The 8,473-nt window shown below is 37.6% G+C and overlaps 1 long non-coding RNA gene across 1 annotated transcript; it reads right to left on the bottom strand.

The window, feature by feature from the left end:
• Window positions 1–7,722: 7,722 nt before the first annotated feature.
• LOC121267495 lies at window positions 7,723–8,108 on the bottom strand. Its single transcript, XR_005941020.1, has 2 exons — window positions 8,077–8,108; window positions 7,723–7,888 (listed from the first exon to the last, which is right to left on the bottom strand). It is a non-coding gene; the product is annotated as an uncharacterized LOC121267495 (long non-coding RNA).
• Window positions 8,109–8,473: the final 365 nt, after the last annotated feature.

An 8,473-nucleotide genomic window follows, 5' to 3' on the forward strand; every position in this document is an offset into this window, starting at 1 on the left:
TGTAGATGTTTATCCTCCTTAACCTCATTGACTTCACAAATTAATAATCTTACCAAAGATTTAGAAGCTACATGGCGTGAGAATGAGTATATGAGGTCGAGACAGTAAGAATTAGAGTCTCTCTTTGAACGACAGTCTCATTTAGAGACGCGTTTGCAGGACTAATAGAGAGACCAGGAGGAAAGACTACGCAGTGAAGTCCAAGAGCAAGCGCAACGGGAGATGATGATGCAAATGAAGCGTGTTATGTCGTTGCAACAGAATCGTGGTGGGCGAGGAAAAAAGAAGAAATAAATTTTATCAGTAGTGGTGGCTAGTTTTAATTTCTAATTTTAAAATTTTATAAGACATTGTTAGTTGTTAATTGATGGTATGTAATATGATACAATTTGTATGTTTTTAAATTTTATGAAATTAGTATTTCTGATCTATACGTTCGAATGTAAAGTAAAAACGTTCGAACGCGAATACATAAAATTGTATAGTAACATTCAAACGTAGGCCTCTACGTTCGAACGTACTGACCCTCAAATGAACAAAACGTTCGAATGATTAAACAATTAACGTTTGAACAAACCTCTGAATGTACCACTTGCATTCGAACTCTCCTTCGTTTACATTCGAAATAACGTCCGAACGTTAAGCCCGTTACGTTTGAACATTGGTCCGCTAACGTTCGAACGGAAATTTGAACGTTTATTATAATTAATGTTTACATTCAATTTCTCTCATTCGAACGCCAATTAGTCGGGTTGTTGTTTAAACGTTCAATTGGACATCGAAACGTTACTTTTTGTGACAGTTCTCAACCGTCACAAAAAAAGGTAACGTTTGAACGTTCAACCAAATGAAACACCTCCAACCTAAAAATATTTTTAGTGACGGTTCAACAGTAAACCGTCACCAATTGTTTTCTATGAAGCACATTAGGTGACGGTTGTGGTGACAGTTTCAAACCGTCACCAAATATCTTTAGTGACGTTTTGACAATTTTTGGGGATGGTTTCCTCTGTCACAAAAGACAAATTGTGTTGTAGGGACTCTTTTTTCTCTCCTGTTTTAAAAAAAAATGAATTGCCAGACGGGGCCTACATACAACATACCTCACTCGTTCTTCGTTTGAGTACAAGTATTGCAACACAAATCGAGTACCTCAATCCACTTACAAACTCATGGCCAACCTACAAGCAGCTCGTTTTCTCATCCTCCACTTTACAATTACGTTATTTTTGGTACAATCTTGCATCTTTAACTTTGCTAATCCTTCAATTCTCAACGTTACCACTGACCAATCTGCTCTTTTGGCCTTGAAAGATCATGTTTCTTATGATCCTGATCATGTTTTAACAAACAATTGGTCCACCTCTACTTCTGTTTGCAATTGGGTCGGTGCTACTTGTGGTTCTAAACATCTCCGAGTCAAAGCTTTAAACCTTTCCTACATGGGCCTTGTTGGTACCATTCCACCGCACATTGGGAACCTTTCGTTCCTAGTTAGCCTAAGCATAAGAAACAACAGTTTTCATGGCTCATTGCCAAATGAGTTGTCGCGTCTTTATCATCAGTTGGAATAAACTTTGGATTCAATGAATTGAGCGGAGAAATTCCATCTTGGATTGGGTTGCTAACAAAACTTCAATTTTTGGGTCTGTCTGCTAACAATTTCGGAGGTAGTATTCCACCATCTCTATCTAACATAGCTTCGTTGCAACAATTTTCTCTTGCATATAACCAACTTTCAGGAGCCATACCTTCCTCTATATTCAACATATTTGGCTTGCATGAAATTAGCCTCAGAGGAAACAAACTTAATGGTCCGATGCCATCCATCTTGGTCAACATGTCTTCGTTGCAATTCATTGATCTAAGCTTTGACATGTTGGTTGGTACACTACCAATGTACATTTTTGATCATCTTCCTAACTTACAAGTTATCTCTTTGAGTAGCAATCAGCTTCATGGTCATGAACTTCTGCCCACTTTGTACAAGTGTAAGCAGTTACAAGTTCTATCCCTTTCCTTGAATAATTTCAATGGAAGGAAATCTCCGAAAATAGGGAACTTAACCATGCTTACAAAGTTATATCTTAACGACAACAACTTTGAAGGTATGATTAGTTTTGTTTCAGTCAATTATATATGTGGGTATACGACCATTGTTTTATTAAATATGCTCTATGATAGTATCTGATTAATTAGGCACAAATTCGTCGTCAACCACGTGGAAACTTGAAGATTTTAGAGAGTCTAATATTCCAAAAAATGAGGATGGGAAAAAATCAATTAACAATGAAAAACTTATTGCCTATAGTCTATAATATTCTTTAATTTGGTGTGACTATAAGTTTCCAATGCTCAAAAACTAAACTCGCAGTAGTTTTCTGGATTTTTTAGGGTAAATTGTCATTTGAGTCCGGATAAAAAAATATAATTCCAGGAAAAATTATAATTATCATTCCACTAATTTGAGGTCACCGGCCTCGGTATAAGGCTTAAATTGATGTTGTTTGATTCACTTCTTCCATTACATGTTTTCAACTTTTTTTGAGGGTCATTCACTACAAGTAATAACACCTCCATGGCCCACATAACAAAATAGTAAGCGGTACGTAACTCAATCAGTAAATATGCCACCTACAAAACTTGTGCATGTTTAATTATTGAAACCACTACTTCTTTTCTTTCCTTCTTTTTGTCCTAACAGAAGTACATATATATTCATATTTTGACAGGTTCAATACCAAATGAAATTGGTAACCTCCAGAATCTAGAGTTTATTAGCACCTTAATCAATGGTTTTGTTGGACCAATTCCATTCAAGATCTTCAATATCTCAAGAATACAAACTATTTCAATGGGCCGGGGTATAACAAATTTTCAGGCCATCTTCCATCAGATATGGGCCTCTTCCTTCCAAAACTCAAACAACTAGGTCTTCTAGAAAATAAATTGAGTGGAAGAATTCCCAACTCCATATCCAATGCTGCACAGCTCACTCTCCTAGACTTGGGTAGTAATTCATTGTCGGGCATAATTCCAGAAGCACTTGATAATTTAAGGCTCCTCGAGTGGCTCAACCTGGGATTTAATAATTTGACCATGGAAGTCAAGAATGGAGTCTTTTCTTTTACTTATCAAATTGCAAAAATCTTAGAATTATGTCTTTTTCATTCAATCCCTTTCATGATCATAGCTTCCTTCCCAATTCCATTGGTAACCTTTCTCTCTCTCTAGAAAGACTTTACCTATCTTCTTGCCATATTAAGGGAAGCATTCTGGCAGAGCTTAGAAATCTAAGTAGTTTGATTATTTTGGACCTATCCAACAACGAATTGAAAGGACCTATTCCAACTACATTAGGAAGATTGCGCATGTTACAAGGTTTGGCCCTTGAAGCTAATAAACTAGAGGGTCATATCCCATCTGATCTTTCTCATCTAAAGAGCTTGTATGGCTTGTATCTAGATAAAAATAAGCTTTTTGCACATATTCCAACATGCATAAGCAATCTAACTTCCCTAAGATATCTCTAATTAGGTTTCAACCAATTAACTACCATGATTCCTTTGAGCTTTTGGAGCCTTACAAATCTCTTGGAGGTTGACCTGTCATCCAATTCGTTAACTGGCATTCTTTCATTAGAGATTGGAGATATGAAAGTCCTAAGGATATTGAATCTATCAAGAAATCAATTATCAGGGAATATCCCAATAACAATCAGTGGCCTCATAGATCTAACTAATCTCTCTTTAGCAGTGAACCAACTAGGTTCAATTCCAGAGTCTTTTGGTGCACTCTTAAGCTTGGAGATCTTAGATCTTTCTTGCAACAATTTATCTGGAAGAATTCCCAAGTCCTTAGAAGCACTTTTGTACCTGAAGTATCTAAATGTCTCTTTCAATAATCTACGAGGGAAAATTTCTACTGGAGGGCCATTTGTACAGTACTTCTGGTCTACTTTGTTTAACTCTTAAACAAAGTCTTTAAGAGATGTCGAAGGGCATTGACATCAACCTTGTGTTTGTTTAAATGTTTTCATTAATTATGTCTTTCTTAATGATAAAACAGTATTGAGATTACGAAGAAGAGACAACTTGTACTGTTGAAGTTACTGGTTACATATGGTATATAATTATTATATGTTCATTGAGAATTAATGGAATACTTCATGATTATATTGACTTAAAGTTTCCGGGCAATGAGTACAAAGAAATAAATATAAATATGCTGATGTCAATAAAAATTATGGGTACTACTACGTACTTAGCATACCAAATATATATATGACTGAATTTATGCTAAATGTTTTATATAATCGTTTTTCACTTTTCATCATTTTTTCACTTTTTCGTAAGTTAATAACTAATTTCATTCATATACAATAATATATATAGGTAAAGTCACCAGAAATAATATTTTCTAACTACTTTTTCTCCTTACGTTGGAATGTATTAAGGGTGTTCAACCGGTCCCATTTTTTTCCGGATCCGGTCCGAAACCCGAAAATCCGGATGCATCCGGACGGTTATTGTAACACCTCGTATTTTAGTGTATTTTTACTGAAGGAATTATTTTTTATGGATTCAAAATTTATCCTCTATTTTAAAATTGGTTGATTTTTAGTGAGTTATTTCTATGATTTTAATTTGGTGAAAATTATTTTTATGTACTTTCTTAATATTTATTTATTGTTATGCATTTAAATTGCTTTTAATATTTAAATTAATTACTGTAGGATTTAATTATTTCAATTTCACTTTACCATTACGTTTAAATTATTTTATTTAACTTATGGTTTTAAAATCGTTTCCGTTGGATCATTTTTGTTACCCAAGTTATGAAGATTAGACCTCATTTCTTTTCCCTCTATTTTTCTTTTCCTCCTTTTCTTTTCCCTTTCTTTTCTTTTTCCCCTTATTTCTCCTTCGGTTTCCTTCTCCCGCACGCGAAGCCCAGCCCCCTCCCTCTCTCTTCCGTCCGTTTCTTTCTCTTCCACCCAGCGCCGCCGTGTTCTGCCCGTGACCGACACTGCCCCTTCCGTTCCCCTCCCCATCGGCCGGCGACCCTTCCCCGTGAATCTTAGCCCCTATCTCGCCGCCATTAGCCTTCACGCGCAACACCCTGCCGCAGCTTCATTTCCTTCGCGTGCCGCTGTCGCGCCACCTCCGGCCACCAACTCTTCACCACTTCATCTCCGACCTCTTGGCAACCCAATGGACCCAACCTCGGCTCCGATCCGTCACCGGTGAAGCACAACCAAGCCCATCTCCGATTTCAAATTTTTTGGCCTTAAAACCACCCTTTGCGCCGCCGCCCACGGCAAACCACCACCACCGTTGGCTTCACCGACCTCTCTAGGCCCTACCCTATCAATTTTGGGTCTTGATTTGTCTCCGTTGAAAAGTGGGTTTTTGAGACCCACGGACACAGTGTATTTTACACTGTTACGTTGCTGAGCCGCCACTTCTTGCAGCTTCATGATCCTTCGGAAATTATTATATAGCACTGTAAGTATTTTTTCAAAGAACTTTCATGATTTAAATGTATTTTTACACTAACACATATTATTGTGATCTGGTTGGACATGCCGAACTGAGTCCGAGGAGTTCGGGGGTCGGATGGATTATGGACGGAGTTGTGTGTTTGGTTGGTATTGTGAATTGTTGGTTGTTGTGGTGTTGTTTCATGTATATGGCATATTTGCATGCATGTTCATGTTTGTAAATGAAAACTAGGTTTTCACATGATTGCATACATGTTCATGTGTTTATCTGAAAATTGAATTTTCATATGAAATGATTTGAGTGTGTTTGAAATGAATAGATTGACTGGTTTGAGAAAAAGAAAGAGACTGTGGGAATGGTGGTAAGCAGGGACGATGGTAGAGTCCCGCCTGTGATTCTCGCCTACGGTACACGCGATAGGGATGGTGGTTGTGTCCCCCCTGTGATTCCCGCCTACGGTGCACGCGGTAGGGATGGTGGTAAGCAGGGATGGTGGTATAGTCCCGCCTGTGATTCCCGCCTACAGTGCTCTGTTAAGTATTCGTTGTGTGTGTTAAGTATTCATTGTGTGGAAAGGAACTGTAGGGATGGTGGTAAGCAGGGATGGTGGTAGAGTCCCGCCTGTGATTCCCGCCTACGGTGCACGCGATAGGGATGGTGATAAGCAGGGATGGTGGTTGTGTCCCGCCTGTGATTCCCGCCTATGGTGCACGCGATAGGGATGGTGGTAAGCAGGGACGGTGGTAGAGTCCCGCCTGCGATTCTCGTCTACAGTGTCCGATAAAGGGTTTGTTTTGTGTGAATCATTTTCTGGGAAAATGACAGACTATATTTTGGGCCAAAATGGGATTTTGGCATGTGTTGGAAATTATCATTTTTCTGGGAAAAAAAAAAACGGTATTTTATGGCTAAGTGGATTTTGTCGTATGAAAGCATGTTAGTTGCATTAATGTATTTTTATCCCGAGAGTTGTTTGGTTTATACTACTTACTTGTGGTACCATTTTATGGTATCACAGATTTTGATGCAGATAAGGATGACGAGCCTTAGCTTGGCTCTGTTGGTGGAGTGATCTGGGATTGCTCCTGTTTATCGAGTTTCGTATTTTATCAATTTATATATTGCCCTTGTAATTTATTTGGGATGACTGTATAACTCTTTAAAGGTAAATTGTTTTGAATATTTGTATTTAAATTTCTGGTACTTAGTTGACTTATTTATATTATCTGCTGCAACTTTTATTGTGCACCTTTGCGTATTGCACACACACTTGAGCACATTTCGTTGGGATGCGTGACCGCGTTGTCATCATCATGACGTCACGATTCCTGTTCTTTTGTACGTGGATAGAGATGTTATTAACATTCATAACATAATACCCGGTAAAGAGATTCATATCCTGAAATACCTCAATTATTTAAAAGAATCAAAACTATTAAACTGAATTGAACATGATTATTTCGAAAACTGAATGTAAAGTAAATGAGTATAAACTAATCCTAAGAATGACATAAAAGAAATCTAATTCTTGTGTGAATATCACTTATTCCTTTCTCAGACTTTGTACTAGATCTAATCCTGGTCATCCAGCTCTGCGTCATCATAATCACCATCTGTGAGAATTAAACATGGAAGAAAAACAAGAATACAAACAGAAAATGAGTCGAATACTCAGTAAGTAGCACATCATACCGTAAAATATAATTTGGCCTAACATTGACTTAATTTCTTAAGACTCTTCATAACATACATACAACTTCATAGATTTACAATCATACACCTAACATGACTTTCTGAAAGACTTTACATACATATATCGTCACAGATTCATATAACATACGTATTCATCATTAACATGAACGGAAGCATATATAATCATGGCAAACATGTAACGTGAATGCATAATATCTTGTTTATCCCGTCTTAACATGGAGTGAAACATGCTTGAGTCCGTGTTTCACCTATCTTGCATAACATGGAGTGAAACACGCTTGGGTCCGTGTGTCACCTAACTTGCATAACATGGAGTGAAACACGCTTGGGTCCGTGTTTCACTTAACTTGCATAACATGATGTGAAACACGCATGGGTCCGTGTTTCATCTAACTTGCATAACATGGAGTGAAACACGCTTGGGTCCGTGTTTCACCTAACTTGCATAACATGGAGTGAAACACGCTTGGATCTGTGTTTCACGTAACTGGCATAACATGATGTGAAACACGCTTGGGTTCGTGTTTCACTTAACTTGTATAACATGATGTGAAACACGATTGGGTCCGTGTGTCACCTAACTTGCATAACATGGAGTAAAACACGCTTGGGTCCGTGTTTCACTTAACTTGCATAACATGATGTGAAACACGCTTAGGTCCGTGTTTCACCTAACTTGCATAACATGGAGTGAAACATGCTTGGGTCCGTGTTTCACTTAACTTGTATAACATGATGTGAAACACGCTTGGGTCCGTGTTTCACCTAACTTGCATAACATGGAGTGAAACACGCTTGGGTCCGTGTTTCACCTAACTTGCATAACATGGAGTGAAATATGCTTGGGTCCGTGTTTTACTTAACTTATGTTTAACAACGCTTGAGTCCGTGGCACCATAATATTTCTTATCTTTCTTAATGCATCAGAATTTATTAGGTTTCATGAATAGTTTTAACATGGCATATTCTTGTACATGGCATAGCATAACATGGCATAATATGACATATTCTTGTACATGGTATAGCATAGCATGCCATATTCTAGTACATGGTATAGCATGACATAGCATAACATGACACTTTCTTATACATGGCATAACATAACATGACACTTTCTTATACATGGCATAACATAATATGATCTCAATATTTTATGACATTCCATGGCATACATAATTTAAGTACTACATAAACATGGCATATATAATCTAGGTATTACATGAGCATCGCTTGCATAATCTGGCTATTCTATTACA

This window comes from Juglans microcarpa x Juglans regia, chromosome 5S, assembly GCF_004785595.1.
Source record: "Juglans microcarpa x Juglans regia isolate MS1-56 chromosome 5S, Jm3101_v1.0, whole genome shotgun sequence".
NCBI lineage: Eukaryota > Viridiplantae > Streptophyta > Magnoliopsida > Fagales > Juglandaceae > Juglans > Juglans microcarpa x Juglans regia.